This window comes from Dipodomys spectabilis, unplaced genomic scaffold (genome assembly GCF_019054845.1).
Source record: "Dipodomys spectabilis isolate Male_0828 unplaced genomic scaffold, ASM1905484v1 ptg000098l, whole genome shotgun sequence".
Lineage (NCBI taxonomy): Eukaryota > Metazoa > Chordata > Mammalia > Rodentia > Heteromyidae > Dipodomys > Dipodomys spectabilis.
Genome location: NW_024870775.1, coordinates 14,422,740 through 14,443,382, shown reverse-complemented (window position 1 = coordinate 14,443,382; position 20,643 = coordinate 14,422,740). Strand labels below are relative to the sequence as shown.

The following is a 20,643-nucleotide window of genomic DNA, read 5'->3' as shown; positions in this document are numbered from 1 at the left end:
TCGGATCTTAGCCTCCTGCATATGTAGGTTTATTCCCATGGGAAGGATGAGAAATTTTTTTCCCCCACTGACCTTTAACTAAGATGAGTATTTCCTTCAAATATCCACACAGACAACACAATGTAGTCACACTTGCAGTCCAGTCACTCTGGCTCTCAGTTGAAATCACAGCAATTTCCATAACATATGTCAATTATCACAGAGCTTTAAAATACCAGTAGTTTAGCTCTCCCTGAAAACTATTTGTTGTTAGGCCTTCTCAAGAGCATATTATTCAATGTGCAAATAAAAGAGCAAATGGGTCACATTTTAAAGCATTTTGATAATGGGATTTCAGAATAATTGGCTTCCTCCCTAATCCTGAATTTGACTTTATACCATTAAAAAGCATCATTAGGATGGAAGGTCTTGCAGAGTTCACCAGACTTAGAACATAAAATTTTAAAACCCAAAATAGTACATCAGAGAAGAAAGAAAAACACCTAGAGGCAATTTGAGTGGAAGCTAGTGCAGGCTCCAGCTGTGGATGAGAGGTATGCGAGAAGGTAACATCACTGTCACTGGGTGGAGTGAGGACACAGAGCTCTGCTGGGGGTGGGTGGGCAGGTGGTGGAGGGTGGTGATGCTGGTACCTGACAGTAGGCGTGGGGGGGGGGGACACCCATGGTTCAGGAAGCTAGTAGCAGCTGGAGGTCAAGGGGAAAAGGGTCAGACAACAGTGAGACACTGCCACAGCTTTCAATTCTCGCCTGGCTGGGTAGAGCAATGTTCAGTCTCTTCAGAATATTTACACACATCAGCTTGACAGATGATGGCTCCCTAACCCAAGCAGTGTACTTAGGGATGTGGGAAGGGCTGTGCTCGAAGAGTACTGAAGGCTAGATTATAGCCTTAACCAGATTTAGTTAGTACTCCCTGCTTTGACAGCTCAGCACAAAGAACAGGAAACAAGGGGAACATTTCAGCAGCCAAGCAGGCTCTCATTTATATCTTACTGCCAGTGTGGCACCCAGTTTCCCAGGGTAGGTTTTAGGAAAAGTCTTCTAAAGCCTGTGAGGTTCGTGGCAATAATGAGGACACAGGAGAAGTCTAGGATTTCCCGAATGCTGGGGAATCAGCATTTCCAGGATTCTGGAAATCAGTTTCCCTGTTCCTTCCTCTGAGAGAGCCTGGGGATCATGGGTCAGGACTCCTCATTTTGGAGAAGCTGTCCAAGAAAGGTTTATTCTGGGTAAGGGAGGAGACAGGGACAAGATGGGTATTAATTGCAGTACCAGAAGCTGCTGTGTGGGTAACAGGCAGTACTGTCCCATGCTATAGAATATAGTCAAGCCACTGCTGGTGGCTCTTTCCTGTAATCCTAGCTATTCAGGAGGCTGAGATCTGAGGATGCTGGTTTGAAGCCAGTCTGGATAGGAAATGCTATGAGACTCTTATCTCCAACAAACTACAGAAAACCTGAAGTGGCACTGTGGCTCAAGTGGTAGAAGCACTAGTCTTGAGCTAAAGAAGGTCAAGGACAGTACTCAGACCCCTGAGTTCAAGTCCCAGGACTAGAATATCAACAAAAGATATTTCTCAGACTTTCTGAGACATCAAATTCTTCAGGAGGCCCTATTTTTTTTGCTTACTGTACGATCAATCCCAGAAACCGCAGATGAATGCAACCAGCCAGTTCTACCAGCTTGGAAGTACTCCCCACTACATGGCCCAGCCTTGACTCCCAGACAGCCAGGTGTACCTGAAGTTACACACTGCAAAGAATCACAGAACGTCTCTTGCACAACTACTGAAATGATGCTTGAAGCCAAGTAACATTATTTGTGCCATTTAACCTACCACACCTGAATTTCTTTCTCATATGGGATTTAAATATTATCTCTTCGGTTTTCTTACTCATCTTCAGTTTCTTGCTCATCTATCTGTATATGTGAGGTCCATGTTCTGACAGGGACATGTAGGAAAACTTTATAAAATGTAAATATCCAAACTCAGAATTTCTGGGGAAACTCAATGAAAAATTGGCTACTATGTCTTTGATGTGCTTGAAATTAATATTGGAGGGAAAGGTAAATTAGTCAGAGGAGAAGAGAGGTTTGGGCTCATTTTGTTATCTTATGTGTCTGAAATGAGCTGTGACAAAATGTTAAATAATAACAAACACATGGACTGGGATGTTCTGGGGAGCCTGGGCCACTATCCTTGAGTGAAGGGAACAAGGAAGGCAGCCTTCACATTGGTAAGATATGCTGGAGAGATGCTTGGATGTTTCTTTTCTTTTATTTTTTTCTCCCATCCCTCAGGAAACAGGCTGGATTTAAGATTCCCCATGTTTACAAGGCCAGAAATGTGAGCTCCAGGACCATCTGAACAATGGCTCTTCTCTGAACTGGGCTGCCCTTTATCAGGGATAGAGTTGGTAACCTATAAACCAGGAAGTGGTTTCTGTGGTTATTGAGAAGCTGCTCCAACACATTCCCAGGTGGTGGCAGACCTGTCTAGACGCTGCCCCTGGAGGGTCGGCTCATGCAGAGGCAGCTGGCTCCTCTGGCAGAGAGATCTGTCAGAAAACACTCACAGTGAGCAGAAACTCACTTTCTCATCTAATTACCTATCTGTCCTCATTCTGCCCTTCATAACCCTACAGGGCACTCTTCTCTGAACAATTTGTGAATTGATGTCTTGTACTCCATTATGAATTTTCCAGGTGGAAGCTCCTATGTGTCACCTACTTCCTCTCAGCATGCCAGTGGCTGTCTAGACACCACGAGAGACACAGTGTTCTAGATGTGCCCCAACCTATGAAGAATAAAGGAGTCTCTCCTTCCATCTTGGCTGCACTTGCATTGACTTAATGCTAAGTGTGTGTCCATCCCTTCCTGGGCATGGGTACTGTTTAATCAGCCCTGGTATAATTCATTCCTGTTAGATTGTAATCCAAAGAGAATGGACATCTGGATTCATGAACTTCTACAGTTGGAAGAAAGCTTGGAAAAAAATATCCCTCTACTTCCCCACAGTGGTCTCCGGCACTGAACCTGGGGCACATAATATTATAGACTTACCATTTTCTGCTTGTGTTCCTACAACCTCCTCTACCCTCCACCCCTGACTGCCACCCTATTCTTAAGCTGGGCAGGACAGAGAGCTGAGGTCCAAGGTTACCTTGGAAGTAATGAAGCCAAAAGTTGAGAACTGTGAGATTCAGAGGGGAGGGTCATGACCGTTCCGGGGCAAAAAAGGGTAAGCTCCTACCAATTCCCCTAATTCTGCCATCTTAACCTTTGCTAGGATTGATTGATCCTACTCTTTCAGCCTGGGCACAGAAAGGCAGGTTTGGGAATGGAGGTTTTCTGGTACTTGGTTTGTGAACATCTAGGAACTACTTAGTTCTGCTCTGAGCATTTTGTGATCTGAGCAACTTTAGTCCTATCTTCTGGTCCCTAAAAACCATGGTAAACTAGGGTGTTATAGCTGGGACTTATGAGCAGCCCCCTGACCCCACTCATTCAGAGAAACCTGTCCAGTTCACTTGAGAATTAGGTTCTCTTTTCAGGAGGACTGTGTCTTGGGGCAGCAAGGGCCACTCTGGTTACTTCTCCCTCTGGGGCAGAAAGGATGATTACCTGTCATGGTACTAACTTTTGAGGGTTTTGTGGGATAGTTACAAACCTGTTTCATCCGGGCTATAAGGAGGAAACCTTTGCTCCATGCCATGAGGAACATTTAGTCAACCAAGAGCTCAGGAGGGCCTGCCCACCTCATACTAGGAAATAGGAAGGGCCTGGCTTGGAAAGTTCAACAAAAGCCCAGCAGGTCAGGTCTTTGGCCTTGCATTCTAGAAAATGAGATGCAGGAATATCTGGAGATTGGGAGAACCTTAAAGGGTCAGTCCCAGTTCCCAGAGTTAGTCCTTACAGACATGGTGAGAAAGGAGGTGAAAAAGAGCCCCTCTTCTTGGTAAGCTGGGTCTTACCTAGCAAAGATCAAGCCAAGGAAGGAGGCTAGCCTTGGGCCTAGCCCCGGGGCCTGGCGTGGGGAAGCTGGAGGAAAGGGGAGATGAGCAGGAGTGGGGGGGGAGGAGAGGCGTGTAGGGAAGGTGAAGTAGGGGAAGGGAGGCCAAGCGAAGTTGGGGGAGAGAGGGGGAGGGAGGAGGAGGGGGGAAGGGGAGGGATCAGAGGAGGGAAGGCGGGAGGGGGAAAAGGGAGGAGGCGGGAGGGGGAAGGGGAGGAAGCGGGAAGGGAGGGGAGCGGGGGAGGGGCCTGCGCGCCCGCCCCGCGCCCTCGGTCCCCCCGCGCCGGCCTCCGCGCCCTCGCGCCGCAGCATCCCCGCGTCGCCGGGCCTCCTCGCCGCCCCCTCCCGGAGCTAGTTCGCTTTGGCTGTCGCCGCCGCCGCCGCCGCCGCCGCCGCCGCCACCACCACCGCCGCCGCCGCCGCCATTCTTGGCGCGGAGCTCGCCGAGCCGGGCCCTGCATGGAGCGCGCCGGACGCGCGCCCCAGGTGAGCGGTGGGGCGGGCGCGGGGGAGGGCGCGCGCGCTGGGCAGGTGTGCGGAGCCCCCTGGCTGCACCCCGGGACCCGCTCTGGGGACCCCTCCAGCAGCCCCCTTCCCGGATCTCTCCCGTTCCCCTCCCCCGCAGATTCCCCACGTCCCTCTCCCAACGCCTCTCGGAACGCCACCTGAACCTCCCACCCAGCGCCTTCCCGGGACCCCCCCGGAGTCGTCCCTCACCTCTCCCCGCCCCTCCCCGCCCCTCTCCTCCCCGCTTCGGGCCGGGCACCCGCGGGCAGGTGGCTCCAGGCGCGCGGGGCCGCGGAGCGCGTCGCCGATCGAGACTGGGGAGGGGGGCGGCGCGCTGGGCCAGGCCCCGCAGCCACCGGCGGGGTCGGGTCCCTGGGGTCGCGCCTGCTGGACCGGGCTCCGCCGCAGCCCAGAGGGCTCCCGGGCCCCCGCGGGCTTCTATTTCGGTCCTGGAGGCCGAGGCCTCCCTGCACCGGATGCGGCGCCGCGCACTCAGACAGGTGGGGCAGGTCGGGCCTCCGCGGTTAGGTCGCTGGCGTGGTGGCCAAGTGGGCGCTGCAGGCCTCAGCCTCCTCTGGGCTTTGGCTGAACCACGAAGCCTGAGAGCCATTGAGCCTTTGGCTCAGGCTGCACCTGTTGCAGCAGCCCGGTGAGCTGCTAGGTGCTGGGGCTTAAAATGGGTTTTTCTAGTTAAAAAAAAAAAGAAAAAGAAAAAAAGTACAGACGGAGAAAGGAGGGCTGAGCATCCATGGGCGTTTTAATTTTAATTTTGATGTTGTCTTTGGGGAGGGTGAGTCAGGTTGCTTCGAATGAGGCCTGCTGGAGGTGGGGAGAGGAGGGGAGGAGGGTGGCGTCCCTACCTTCCTGGAGTGTTTACCACATGAACTTGCTTCTGCTTTTGTTTTGAAACTCTCACTCTGTTGGCACATCCCAAGCGCTTGGGTGGCCAGGCCCTCCCTGGACCTGAGGCCTGCTGGACCTAGGGCCTCCTGCCAAGCATCTGACCCTGCTGTTCTGAGTATTTTCAAGTCCACCAGGCGCCACCAAAAGGAAGTATCCCTTTCCAAGGGGGTGTAGTGACACCACTGGTCTGTCTCTTCGTATGTGCCCCAGGCCTAAGGCTTGCCTTCTGGCTGCTCAAGCAAGCCTATTTGGGAATGTTTACTGTGTTCCAGAAACAAGCAGCCTTTGCCAGCAGCCATGGAAGATCGTACTAGAGACCATAATGCCCCAATTGTCACTTTGGCCGTTAGTATCTGTGTACATCATGCTTGGGTAGACATCAGTTGAGAAGAAGAAAGCAGGCCTGCCTCCAGGACCCCACTACAGGGGAGAGGGTGGTAAGGGGATGATTCTGTGGGTAAGGACTGTCTTTTCTGAAGGCCAGATGTTCAGACTGGTACCAGTGTCAATGACCTATGTGGCAAGTAAAACTAGCAAAGAAATACATTGCTGGTACCAAAGTGGCTATTCCCAGGGTCTAGACCTGTAGCTGGCATGGGATTGGGGAGTCTGCCTTCCAGTGATGGTTTGTCTGTTTGCATTCTGAAATAGAGCCAGTGAACAGACTCTGAAGTCTACTCCTGACTGGCACACAGGGTGTTGAAAACATTTTGCAGAGACCTCTCTTTGAGGTGGCTCTCCCTCAATGGGTTCTAGGGGTCCATGGCATGGACTATGCTTCCTTATCTGGCTGGTGGGGCTTGGGCCCAAGAGATGTATTTGATGACATCATACACTTGTGGACAGTCGCCTGTGGATGCTGTGGATTGTCTTGGGTGGATGTTACTCAGAGCTGCCTGGTGGGTTCCTCGCCAGTGCTGGGGAATGCATGCTAATGGCTGGCTGAGGAAGGAAGGGAGGAAACGTCCATTTTGCCAGCAGCAGCAGCATAATCAATAATGCATTGCAAAGATCAATAAATTTTTTTCTCCATCCCTCCTCTGTGCTTCTGGAGGGAGTCTACTCAGGAAGGGTTGGGCTAAGAGCCAACCCCTTGTGGGGTGGACCTGGATTCTGAACTCCTGGGTCCTAGTGGAGACCATGGACTCCTTTTAGAGAATTCCTATTGCTCCTGGGTTAGCCTTGCCCTGGAAGAGAATTTACTGTCTGTTTTGTATTTTTTGCAGCCTTTCCCTTTGCATTAAGAATTCCTTGTAAAACTAACAAGGAAACGTTACTCTAAGTCTCCCTGCTCAGGTTTCTTCTGTTCCAAGTCCCTCATCTCCTGCAGTTTTCCCTGATTGACACTGTGCAGACAGATGACTGTCCAGGACAATCACTGTGAGCAAGACTACAGTTCCTAGCTAGGGTCAGTTCTCTCTGCCTCTGCCTCTGTCTCTCTGTCCCTCTCATTCTCTTCCCTTTCTCTGTTGTTTTGAGATAGTCTTGATGTGTAGCCCAGGCTGGCTTTGAACTCAGGATGCTCCTGATTCAGCCTCCCAAGTGCTAGGATTAAGGGCATCATGCCTGGCTAATTTTCATGTATGGCAACAATTTCAGGAAGGAAGATAAGAAGGAAGAAGGAGACAGAAGCACTGGGGGAGGAGAGACCTCTTTCCCCCTTGGCCTTGGTCCACCCTGAGTTTGTCAGGTTCCATTTGGGCAGCTCTACCCACGTAGCTTGTGGTTGGTCCTGACTGTCACTACATTACTTGGGGTTCTGTCCCTGGATTACTTAGGGTGCCACGCAAGAGGGAGCTGGTCAGGTAAGCTCTTCTGCACGTGGCAAGAGATGTTGTTTGGGGCCTCTTTGCCATTCAGCTGTCAAGAGATGACCCAGGAAAATGTGGAGATTTATTAATAGGCGTATCTGCTGACTTCCCTGACTCTTGAGAGGTGTGTCTCCCTTGAAGCTGGGGTGGTACCCTCTGCCATGCCAATTAAGGTGATCTTCCAGAGGATCAGATTGGCTGCTTTGCTGAGATGGCTCAGTTTGCATGTCCCTCCCTGAGTACATTTATATGCCGTGGGAGTGCTACATGACAGGGACTGCTTCCTGCTGACCCGCTGTTGACCCTGGGTCTGGACAGCACCCCACAATCACTTTTACATAAGACTCATTTGAGCTTTGAAGGACCAGGGTCCTGTCCTTCCTTAGATGCTGCCTATGAGAGTCACTCCATCCTTCCCTAGGTTGCTTCTAAGCAGCATCTTTGGAAGAGTCTGACCTAGAGCTCCCAGTCAGATCCACATTTGGTTCCAAGAGTCTCTGTTTATGACACAGTTGGACATTGGTTGAGTGAATGTTGGCTTTTAGGAATTCCTCACTGACTGCTGCCTGGCTAAGGTAAAATGATCATTCTCTTAGAATTTTATAAAGTGTTTGGGATCAGCCCCAGGTCAGTAGGCAGGAAGGGATGGGGTTGTCTGCTGCGGACAACTTGGATTTAATGTTTTGCCACTTGAATGCACTATGGAGACACTCGATATTTAAAAGTATTTAATAGCCAGGCACCAGTGGTTCATTCCTGTAATCCTAGCTACTCATGAGGCTGAGATCTGAGGATTGAGGTTTGTAGCCAGCCAGGGCAGGAAAGTCCATAAGACTCTTATTTCCAAAAATAAACCAGAAGTGGAGGTGTGGCAAAAGTGGTAGAAAAAGCCAAGCAAGAGCCTGAGGCCCTGAGTTCAAACTCCAGTACTAGCACACAAAATAATGGAAAAGTATATTTAATAATAATTTAGGAACCCCAGTCCCTCCCTCCCAAATATAGCATTGGCTTCTTTACTTACAGAAGCGTTTAAGGGTTTACATTAAACATCACTCATTGGTTTAAAACCTACTGAGTGGTGCCATTTGTATGCACACACGTAGGGACTCAGGCATGGTAGCTCTTACTGAATACCATGGCACATGCATGTGGTGAAGCAGCTTCTTGGCCACTGCCAAGCTAAGTCACTTCCCCAGCCAGGGACACAACCAGGAGCAGAGGCAGCCAGGCTCCACAAGCAGGGAGAGCATAGTGTGTGCAGACATATGCGCAGACACATGCATGCAACTATGCAATTGTGCCTGTAGTAAAAGTGTGTGAATATGCATATAGCATTGACAAAATAAGCACATACAAGTGTGTGAGTGTGCATAGGAGGACGAACAGGTAGGAGAATATAAATTCAAGAGTGTGGTTATGGGACTGTAATTGAGTGTGTATATGCATGTGTGAAGAGAGGAGAGTGTGAACATGTGTGTGAAGTGTGCGAGTGCCTGTGAGAATGTGTGGGCATGTGTAACTTAGTAAAGGTTGATAATAGCAATTTCTGTCCTCCCTAAGCTCATAATGAGAATTTGTCTTACACCAAAGTGGTCAGCAGCCAGTGATGATTGGCCCTCACACCGAAGTGGTCAGCAGCTGGTGATTATTGGCCCTCTCAGCATGGGCATTGTGGGCCCCATAAAGGTAGTAGCTGCTATGTATACTCAGCAGCAGGGAGCTGAGACAGAGACCCTGAAGGCTAGCAAGTGTCACCTAAAATGGGAACAGTGACCTTGAGGTGGCAGAGTCTGGTCTGAACCTGGTCTGTGCCCCTGCCTGGGCCCTCCACACCTGGGTCAGGTTCCTCCCTAGTTGTTATTCTTTCTTCCTCCTTCTTTTCTTCTTTGTGTGCAGGCCCTGGGTGCTGTCCTTTAGCCTTTTCACCCAAGGCTAGTGCTCTACCATACAGCTGTACTTTTAGCATTTTGGTAGTTAATTGGAGATAAGAGTCTCACAGCCTTTTCTGCCTGGCCTGGTTTTGAACTGAGATCTTCAGATCTCAGCTTCCCGAGTAGCTAGGATTACTGATGTGAGCCAGTAGTGCCTGGCCTAATTTTTAGTGGGAGCCTGTGCTTTCTTCTTCCATTGATCCTTCATGGATCTGCCAAGTTACCCAAGCTAGGACTACAAAGAGAGCATAAACTGATACATCCAATGTGGATGTCTACAAAATAAAAAAATACAAGGTTGCCTCAAAATCTAATTTTTTTAGTTTTTAAATTCTTCTGTCCTTTTGCAAGTAATTGATGTTGCCTGGACAGCCACAATATGATTTGCTGTGATCTAGAATCTGGGCCTTTGATTGGGGTTTCTGTTTTGATTTTGATGGGAAGTATGGGAAGTTCCTGGTTAGGTCTGCATTTGGCTGAGTATTATTCTGGCTATGTGTTTGGGAGCTTTTGATGTTGTCTTTGTCGTTGTCATTATTGTTGACCTATGCTTTATAGAGTCCTGGGAGAACCCAACAGGGTGCTACAGTGACATGGATGGCCTGGAGCTTGGTCAGTTCTGCAAGGCTTGAGTTTATCAAGTGTCTGTATGGCCACTGTGTGACACCTGCCTCTCCACTTAGCTTGGCATCTTTTTGTACCATTCATAACCTTCTACACATGTCCCTGCTTCCTCAAGGCCTCAGGGATCTTGATCACAGGACCTAGCATCTTAGGCCATAGTAGGTAACATTTACATCTTGAGGATGTTTTTTGTTTGTTTGTTTTGGTATGTGCAGGTACTGGGGCTTGAACTCAAGGTCTAGTGCTCTTACTTAGCTTTTTCACTCAAACCTGGTATACTTGAGCCTTTGATGCACTTCAGTCTTTTTGCTTTTTACTGGTTCGTTAGAGATAAGAGTCTCAGGGACTTTCCTGCCTGGTTAGCTTTGAACCTCAGATCTCAGTCTCCTGAGTAGTCAAGATTATAGATGTGAGCATCCATTGTTATCTTGTTATTGTTGTTGTTTTTTAAATTGTTATTATAACGATCATGTACAGAGGGGTTACAGTTACATAAGTCATATAATGAGTACGTTTCTTTGTGAACAATATCTCCCCTTCCTTTCCTTTCTCCCAATTTCCCTCCTGTCCCTACCCACAAGTTGGATAGTTAATTTTCAATACAATATCCAGTGAATACCACTGCTGTATTTGTTCATCCTTTGTCCCTCCATTTCTGTGACCTTCCCCTTACCCACCAAAGACAGAAAATGAACAAACAAGACAAAAAGAAAAAAGAAAACAAAATCAACAACAAAGGGAAAAACTCCTGTTTTCATTTCCTGGAATTTTTTTTGATGAATATTACTTTATATTGGGTTTTTGATGGGAAAAACCTAAGAACTTTGTGGTGGAATACCCTCTGAGACCCCCATGGATTCCTGACACCCGATAGTACTGAGCTCTGTGTGTATTGTGTGTTTCCCATGCCTAGCAATCTGTGGTAGGATTTGACTTAGAAATTAGGTCCAGCAAGAGATGAACAACAATGACTAACAATAAGACAGAACCATCGTAACCATGTATTATGATTATATAAAGCATCTGAATTCTTCATGGAGTTTTCCTTTTTTTTTTTTTAAATTTTAACCATGGTTGACTGGGAGTAACTGAAACAGTGGTTAAAGGGGCCTGCTTACCTTAAAGGGCCCTTCCCGTCTCAGGGTCCACTTCCTCCAGTTGGTGATTGTTTGGAGCCAGTGACAGGAGCTAGGAGACAGAGGGCCCTACCCTTGACCTCACAGCCAGGTAGAGGGAGGTGAAAAATCTGTGAGGAGAGGAAACACAGGACATTCCATCTTGAACTGGGGGAGAGAGTAATGAGGTTCAGTGGCCAGAGATGTTTGCAACTTGTAATCAGATGGCTGTGTGCTCTCTGGTGGGGGAGTCCAGGAGTGAGGCTGGAGATTCCAGATACACAGGATGTGGGGGGAGGAGCTCTGGCATCCCAGGGTTAGGAGGTACGATGGGGTCAGCCTATGTGCAAATGGTGTTGAGTTAGTTGGGTAGATGGGCCTGGATTTTGGTTAAGTTGAGTGAGAGGCAGTGTTTAGTCCTGAAGTTATCAGTGAGGTAGGGTGAGAAGAAAAGGGAGCAGATACGATGATTGAGCTGGGGTCAAGGAAGCAGGAAGGAAAAAAGTCATGGGGTGGAGTGATGATAAAATGTACATCAGGAGGACATAGGCAGACAAGGCTGAGATGATCTTGGGCTTAGTAGCATGGAGGTCACAGAGCAGGTAGTCTGAGAGTGGAGGCTGAAGTATTAGGGTGAGTTTAGGAGGAGGGGAGGAGCACACTTGGGGACAATCAGAATTGATAACTTCTTTGAGAACTTTGTTCCTTTGAAGGAAAGGGTGCTGAGAAATGAGAAGGTTGAGAGCCGGTTTGGTTTTACAGTTTGTAAGGAGGGACAAAGAGGTGGAATGGAAGAGGAATCCATAGAAAAAATATGACACTGAAAGTGATGTGCATTTGCTTTCTTTCTCTCCTTTTCCCACCCCTCCCCTCTCTGATACTTACTGTACCTAATTAGCAACCTCAGCATGTAACTTTTCATCTTAACTCTAGGATTCTTAACTTTTTAATGAAGGAAGCATTTTAGATTTCTCCTTGGCAGCATTCTTATTCTTGCACTTATGGGCCATTATTAAATAAAATAAGGGCTATTCAAGTACAAGCAAGCCCTGTGAGATTGTGAGTCCATCTAAGAACGGTCCTGGCTCCCAGGAGACTTAAAGGCAGAGACAATTAATGCTGTCCAGGTGAGACAGAGTGTGATGTCTGAGATTTCATCATGACGGTCATAATCTTGAGCAATTTAAATTTTACTGATTGTTAATTTCTGGAATTTTCCATTTACCGTGTCTGAGCCATAATTGATTGTGGGTAATTGAAACTTCTGTAGGAAAACTACAGGAGGGGTAAGAGGGACTATAGGCGGTATCTTTGATACTTCTTGATGTCTATCTTCTTTCACTGTACATGATGTTTTTGAGATTCTTTTTTTGTTGTAGCAATATTGATAAGATTCTCAATGGCTTTGTGCATATCAGTACTAAATGTCTTTATTGCTGAATAGTATGTCATCATATTGTTGTAGTAGTACAGTTTATTTGTTCACCTGCTTGTGGGAGTGTGGGTTGCTTCCTTTTGAAAGGTTATAAGGTAGGATCTCACAAGAAAAGGCGAATAATCAGCAAAGCATGTATCAACACAGAAGCAGAGAAGATAGTCATGAAGCATGAAAACATGCTCAACATCATTAGTCACTAGGAAGATGCAAATCAGGTTCATATGAGAGGAAATATCCCATTCACACCCCATTAGAATGGCTTTGATTAAAAAAGACAGGGGTGGGGGGAGTCGGGGGGCGGAGAGATCCTAGTCACTTGGGAGGGTAATGGTTCAAGGCCAGCCCAGGCATCCATGCATGATCCCCTTCTCATCCAATAGATGAGTACAGTGATTTTCATCTATCATCCTAGCTGTGTGAGAGGCTTTGATTAGTCAAATTGAAGTTCTAGGCCAGGTTGGGCAGAAAAACTAGAGGCTCTGTCTCAACAGGAAGCTCAGTGTGGTGATGTACTTCTCATCTCAGCTATGATGAGAAAATGAGAAGCCTAAAAGGTCCAGACAGGAAGTGGGATCTTAAAAATAACCTTTGCAAAAAGGGGCTGGAGGTATAGCACAGTTGTAGAATGTTTGCCTAACAATCATGAGGCTCTGTGTTCAAACCTCAGTACTGCCCCAGACAAACAAATACATAAAATAGATGAACAAAAGGGGAATAATGTATTGGTGAAGATATAGAGAAGATTGTTAGTGGGAATGTAAAATAGTGAGATAGTTTGGAAGACCCCATTTTTGTGTGTGCTGGTACTAGGGCTTGAACTCAGGGACTCATGCTCTTACTTGGCTTTTTTCACTTAAGGCTGGCACTCTACCCCTTGAGCCACACTTACGCTTCTGACTTCCTGCTGGCTAAGTGGAGTCTTATGGACTTTTTGCTTTGAATCTTGATTCTCAGATCTCAGCCTCCTGTGTAGCCATGTTTACAGGTATGAACTACCAGTGAGTGCCCTGCTTGAGAACCCTCCTTTTTTTTTTTAGTTTTTTAAAAATATAAATAAAATATGGTTATTATTAAGGTGTTATACAGAGTGGTTATCATTTCATAGGTCAGATAATGAGTACATTTCTTTTTGTTGGACAATGTCATTTCATTTCCCTCTGTTTCCCCTTCTCAGACCTGTCCACAAATTGCATAGGTCATTTTTTTACATAGAATATACTGAATAGCATGATTACATTTGTTCACCCTTAATCTCTTCCTTTCTGTGCCTCCTCTATGCCCCTCTCAGAAACGGAAAAAAAAAAATCCCAAAGCAAAAACAAAATAACCACTACCATCACCAAAACTCATAGTTCTGTTTCCTGGAATTTGTTTTGATAAATAGTATTTTAAATGTTTTAAATTTTGGGTATTCTCCTCTAGTCTGTGTGAATTGCTGGAGACTTATATAGGTTATCATGTTTTAGATCTAGATTCCACCTATGAGGGAAAACACTTTTGAAGCCCCTGAAAAAGCTACACATAGAATTACTCCATTAGCTCAGCAATTCCATTTTTACAGAGGTTGTGGTAATGACTATAGAGTATTGTGAAGGACCTGAATGCATTGTGGACTTCAAAATGTTAAATTCTACCTTATGTGTAGCTTACCACAGCAAAAAGTGATAGATAAATATACTATGAATCTTACTGCAGACTGTGTATTTATTTCTCCTGGGGTAGCTGCCTAGGAATGGAATTGCAAGGTTTTGAGGTGTGTGTTTAACTTTGCAGAACCCGGCAAAGTGTTTTCCAGGGCAGTCCGTTGTTGTACATTCCATCTCTTAAGCAGGAGAGTTGCAGAGGATTCACATTGGCTCACCTCCTTGCCAGCATTTGTGGTTGTCAGTCTTTTGACTTTATCTGTCCTGGCGGGAATGTTGGAATGCAGTATTCTGGACATTTCAGTGTACAACTCTTATGTACTTAACTAACTCTTGAACATAATTTTGGGGACATTAAGTATCTGTTCAGATATGTTGCTTACTTCTTAATTGGGTTGTTTATCTTACATTGGAGTTGTAAGAGTTCTTTTATGTGTTTTGAATTCAAATCTGTCAAATAGTTGTGCTGCAGATAATTTCAACCTGTATCTTGCCCTCTTGTTTTTATTAATAACATCTTTGAAAGGGAAGATTTTAGTATTTAGTTTAATGTTTTATATTTTTTATGCTGTATCTATGCCAGATCCCTTGTCATATTTTCTTCCATATTTTACCCCAAAAATGTTGTATTTTTTTTTAGCTTATTTATAATGTTGGTACTGGGGCTTGAACTTAGAGCCTCTCATTCTTGCTTAGCCTTTTCTGTTTAAGGCTGGTACTCTACCATTTGTGCCATACCTTCCCTTCTGACTTTTTTGCTGGTTAATTGAAGATAAGAACCTCATAGACTTTTTCTACCTGGGCTTACTTCAAACCTTGATCCTCAAATTTCAGCCTCCTTAGTGGTTTCAAATTAGATGTTTACTATAAAGAGTTTAGGGTTGAGCTCTTTTTTTTTTTTTCTTTTCTGTTTTTCCTTTTTATTTTCCATGCTGGGGATGGAATCCAGAATTTCATGCATGCTAGGCAAACAACATACCACTGAGCTATACTCCTAGACTGAGGCTTATTTTGTTCACAGATATCCCATAGTTCCAGAACAGTTGGTTAAAATAAATATATACTTTCCCTGTTGAGTTAGCTTAGCATCACGATTGGTGAGTAGCTGGCTGTATCTCCTGTCTTGGCTGATTCCTATGGGCCCCAGTACAGGGCTCTCTAGTGGCTTCTACTAGTGTGATGGTCTTACTTCATTTTCAGCCAACTCTAAATCCTTTTCACCCTATCTACTTGAAAGCAGTTTGCCAGTTTCTGCAAAAGTCCTTCTTGCATCTTGGCTGTGATTGCTTTAACTCCTTAGGTCCACTTGGAGAAAAATGACCTTGCAGTAATTTCAGGTTTCTTGATCAGTGATCATGGAATGTCTGGTGTGCTCCCTTAGTTTCTTTTACATGGGTTTGCAAGTTGTATGTCTTAAGCATGTCTTATCACATATACTCATAAACACTTCATGCTTTTGAGTGTTATAAATGATAACTGGATGTGTAATTTTTTCATTTGTTCATTGCTAGTGTTATATGAATATACTAACTGTTTACCCTGTGGTCTTTCTAAATTTACTTGTGTAGCCTTTTAGTATTTCCTTAAAATATATCCACCACACCACACACAGATATTGCCACACACATCTAGAACTGTAACACATGTACACATAGTAGACTACATATATGCACACTGTGTACAACATACAGTGTGCATAGGTAAAATCCACATATGCACAGAAATACACATATTCTCACATATACCAAAATAAACAATATACACATATGTATACGTATACCCAGACAGAGCACATATACACATATGGATTGTATATTCCATGAACTACTACAGCATGTGCACACACATACACACACACACTGTGTTTTGACATCCCTGCCATGCTTTCGCTCCACTTGTCATGCATGCCTGTTCACAGAGCAAGAGGCATCTCTCATGTGCTGTCCTTTTAAATGCACTGAGCCAGCTATCCACCCTGGCCTCTTCCCCACGCAGTGAGGCAGTAGAGCAGAGTATGTGGTTGTAGGGTGTCATGAAGATGAGAGGAGGTAGCTGCAGGATGTGGGTGGCTGTGGGAAGCCCCTTGTGTGTTCTGGACTCTTGGTGGAGGGGTGAGGCCTGGGACTGGCAAGTGGTTCCTGGGAAGATGGGGGAGGCAGGAAGGAGATGAAAGATGTGACTCCTTCTGTTGTATCCCCTGGCACAGTTGGAGCTGGGATGCGCATGGAAATGAGTGTCATATCTGAAACCAAACCTTATAACCATGAGAAGGCCAGCTGTGCAGGTAGCTTGCACCTGGCAGCTTTTGGATTCTATTGGATTCTATTGTCCAGGAATGTCTTCCATTGTGAAGCATTGCCTTGTAAAGCACCCACACACCTACGCAATCAGCTCACACCACTAAACCAGTTGTGCTTGACTGTTTAGACGTAGGATGTACTAAGGCCTTTTTTTTTTTTTTTTTTTAAAAAAAAGCAAACTCCATTTAATTTATGTATCATGCATTCATTTGTGTATATGTGTGTGTGTGTGTGTGTGTGTGTGTGTGTGTGTGCGTGCATGTGTGCTGGTACTGGGGCTTGATCTCAGCCCAGGTAACGGTCCCTTAGCTTCTTTGCACAAGGCTGTTACTCTACCACTTGAGTCACAGCTCCACTTCTGTTTGCTGATTAATTAGAGAAAAGAATTTCATGGACTTTTCTACCCAGGCTGGCTTCTAACTGTGATCCTCAGATCTCAGCCTTGTAAGTAGTGAAGATGATAGGCATGTGCCACCAGTGCCAGGCTTCAATTGCATTTTATTTTAAAAGTGCGTTTGTACTCCCCACATTGAAAATTCTGATCCCCACATGGCATCTGGTGTCCTGTGAGTGACTGTGGACATTTTAACAGCATTGGGTCAGTGTGTGCAGGCTGGGTATGGTTCTCTTGTTTCTATGCTGGCTCTCTTTTCACCCTTTGGTTCTCTCCACATCCGGCTCATCCTCTGGATTTCTGGGCAGAGCATACGCTGTGCTGCCCAGGCTGCAGGCCTGGAGTTGACCACACACTCAGGAACACTGGGCAGGGAAACTAGGTCAAAGCAAAGCTCTTGAGCAGGCGGAATTAGATATCTGATTTGTGTTTGAAACCTGAGGGCAGCCAGTGGCTTGGGTTTCAAGTGTGGAATCCTGAGAGACTGCCAGCTTCCTCTGGGTGCCTGTGTCAACAGCAGGCATCTCCTGTTAGAGTTGGTGAGGAGGGGGTATCTGGGTGGGGACCCACATCTTTATGTTGCATCCACAAGAACTCTCTGGCTACAGCTTGTTTTTCACCAGTTCTGCAAAACCAGAGAAGCAGAGGGAATTTGGTGTTTAAAAGAGATACCAATTGCAGAAAGACCTGGAAGACAAGCCTTTGGGGAGCTATTGATCCTCATTTATTTACAAGCAACCACTCTGTGACTTGTGAGCTGGCAGGCACAGGTTTTTGTTCAGCCGGACGAGACTGGTATAATGACTACAACCATCACTGCAGGGAGAATGGGCAGCTCAGGGCAGGCATCTTGCTGTGAAGATGGACAGAGCTCAGCCTTCTCCCTCCCCCTCTCTCATCTCTGAGGAAACCCATCAAGCCTGCATCATTCCCTAGAACAACTGCTGATGCTACTGGGCCATTTGTGTCTCATGTTTTTGTGTCAGGACTATTTTGAGGCATTTTTCTAGCACTTACATCATTGCAGTCACTAACGATGGAAAGGGATGCTTCCCAAACACAGCCCCATTCATTCACCACAAGGCCATCAGTCCATCTTCACTGTTCTCACCCGGTAGGCTGGGGACCTCTGTTGTTCCAGGAAGCAGAGCAGGGCCCCTGCTTCACAGAGGGTGTTTTCTGCAAAGCGATTTCTGCAAGCTTGGCAAGGGAATTAGCGGCACAGGACTGAGGACAGTATGGATACCTCCATGTGGAATCAAAGCCGTTGGAGTGACCTCTGTTTTTCTCTGCATTTTGATACATCAGAGGGCCTTCCTGGTCAGCTGACATGAAGGGCAGGCTCCATGGTTGTCAAGCCCCCTGGCAGGGTGACCAGGTATGGTCACTCTTTGGCTTCTCTCTTACTGTTCACTTACTCTGTGTGTCTGTTGTACAAGGGCCTCGGAGACCGGGCACAGCCCCAGACAGTAGCATCTGCAGTGCTGTGCCCAAGTGAACTTGTGGGAGCCTGGGTTCCAGACCTAGAGAGGCGGCACAATGGCTTCTTGCTGCCTGTCTTGCATGCAGCATAGGCTTGTTACTCTTTCCACAGACTTCCATGGCTTTGCAGTATCTCTTCTCAACCTGCTGGTGGGTGGTCCCTCTCCTAGCTTCCTGTGACATCTTGGAGTCCAGGAAAGATCGTTCACTGAGACATTGAACTCTCTTGCTAGTACTTTCAGCCTCCACTTTCTTCTTCCCAATTCCTCCTTCCTCTCACAGGGAGGGGATGTAGAATTTACCCTGGAATTGCACAAATGAGTGTAGTCCAATGTGGGATTGACTTGAGTCTTGGTGAGCACTGCCAGCCTTTGTGTCCTGGTCCCCTGGTCACTGCCCCCCTTAACTCTGGCTGTTGTCACTGGGTACCTCAGCTGAAATGTTTTGTCACTTGGCATCTGTATGTCATTTGGCTCAGCTCTCGAAGGTCTTTTTCTTACCTTGGTTGAATATTCCTAATCCAAAACTTTGAAATACTCCCCAAGTCTGAAACTTTTTAAGTACCAGCCTGATACCACGAGTGGAAAATTCCACACCATGCAACTTTATCTATACCATACAAGATTATCTAAGGTATTGTCTGAAATGGCCTTCAGGCTGTGTGTGTACAAGGTGCCTGTGAAACCTGAATGAGTTTCGTGTTCAGACTTGGGTCTCAGTCCCAAGAGGAAGTCCCACTCCCAAATTAGGGGAAGTTCACAATTTGAAGCACTTCTGGCCCTAACATTTAGGGACAGAATCCTCACCTTTGAACGTCCCCATAGTTTACGCTCATTTATACCTACAACATGTAAACACATACATACGTAAGCATATACATACACAAGCATGCACGTATGCAGTAGGCTGCTTGCTGCTGAATGAGGCCTTTGCACTTACTGTACATTGACTATGTTAGACCATCATCTTCCCTTTGGGACACCAGGGACTCTTGAGATTTGATGGCTTATCTTATGTGGGCCACTACTTGCTGTCATCAGTAGTGATGGCTCCTGTGACTTAGGTCTTGCCTCTGGACTTGGCACCTGCACTGTCTCCAGCTCCTCTGAGCAGGGGCCTCTGAAATGATTCCTTGCTGCCTGTGGACCCCACCCACTGGGCCCTTGCATCTCCCCAGATGCACCCTCTGTCCTCCTTCACCCAGGAAAGCAGAAGGCATGTCCCTGTCATTCCTGTGTGCTTCTCTGCCTCACTGTCCTGTCTCTGCACATGCTCATTGGTTGGCCAGTTGTTGACTCTTCCTTAGCAGCATGCATGTGTGGCTCTGGGTCCATAGAAGCCACAGCCCCGGGGGAGAGCAGACAGGGTATGCCTGTCTGGTGGGAGAAGGTACAGGGGCGCTGCTAGGTAATGTGGGGGCCTGGGTACAACCTTGAGGTTGAGGACCATCCACAAGGATGGGATGGGGTGTTGAAATCAGTAATGCCAGGTGTCAATGCAGAACTCCTGGTAGAACCAGCTGGTAGCTGAGTGGGGAGAAAGCAATGGTGTTCTAAAAATTTGGCAGCAGCTGAAGGCCAATGGTACATGCCTATAGTCCCTATTACTTAGGAGACTAAGATCTAAGGATCACAATTCAAAGCCTAACCTGGCAGGAAAGTTCATCAGACTCCAGTTAATCACCAGAAAGCCCAAAGTGGAGGTTGTGGCTCAAGTGGTATAGCACCAGCCTTGAAGGAAAGCTTAGGTACAGCATTCAGGCCGAGTTCAGGTCCCTGTTCCAGCGCACGCACATATACAAACATATATACAGGAAACAAACTTGGTGTCAAATGTGTTGCCATGGCTCTGGGTGGATGTATGTGTCCTCTCCTCCCCATAATGGGGTCTGCTTGTCCCCTGACTGGACCAGCAGAATGTAGACCTGAGGCTAAGTAAGCTCCAGCATGGTTTCTCTATTCTTTACTAGAGGCTAGGAGGTAGTCTGTAGTAGCCCTGCAATGGATAGCTCAGCTTCATGGAGGCCTAAGAAGATCTAGGGGCAGTCCTGTGGTGAGATCTAGGGACAGTCCTGGGGTGTGGTTCTCTGCTAAGAACCCCTGTGAGAGGTCAGATCTTCCCAGTGACTGCAGCTTGCATTCACCAGGCTCTTACCTTATGTGTTCTTGGATTTTGGAACAGAGATGAGTGACCCTGGCTGTGGCCATTTGACGCTCTTCACTCAGACTCAAATCTAGAACTAGTAGATTGCTGGGAACAGAGCAGTATGGCACACAGAAGCAGAGCCCCAGGAGAGAGAAGGGGCTTGGGTTAAGTGGCATCCCCATAGGACAAAATTATAGGTGGGAGGGTGACATCTACATCTTGTACATTTTTCTTGGTCTATATTTCGATGGACTTCCTTACACGCTAACCTCCAAGTAGTATTCTCTCTTTGCATAGAATCTTGAGGACATCTGTTGGCACCATCTGTGGCTGCCA

General features: G+C 46.7%; 1 protein-coding gene across 1 annotated transcript in view; it reads left to right on the top strand.

The window, feature by feature from the left end:
* The first annotated feature begins 4,338 nt into the window (after window positions 1–4,338).
* LOC122113891 (semaphorin-4D) overlaps window positions 4,339–20,643 on the top strand; it is a 96,236-nt gene continuing 79,931 nt past the window's right edge. The window contains exon 1 of the mRNA XM_042687048.1: window positions 4,339–4,500. The gene's annotated coding sequence lies outside the window, so the exon portion shown is untranslated. The remainder of the gene's footprint in view (window positions 4,501–20,643) is intronic.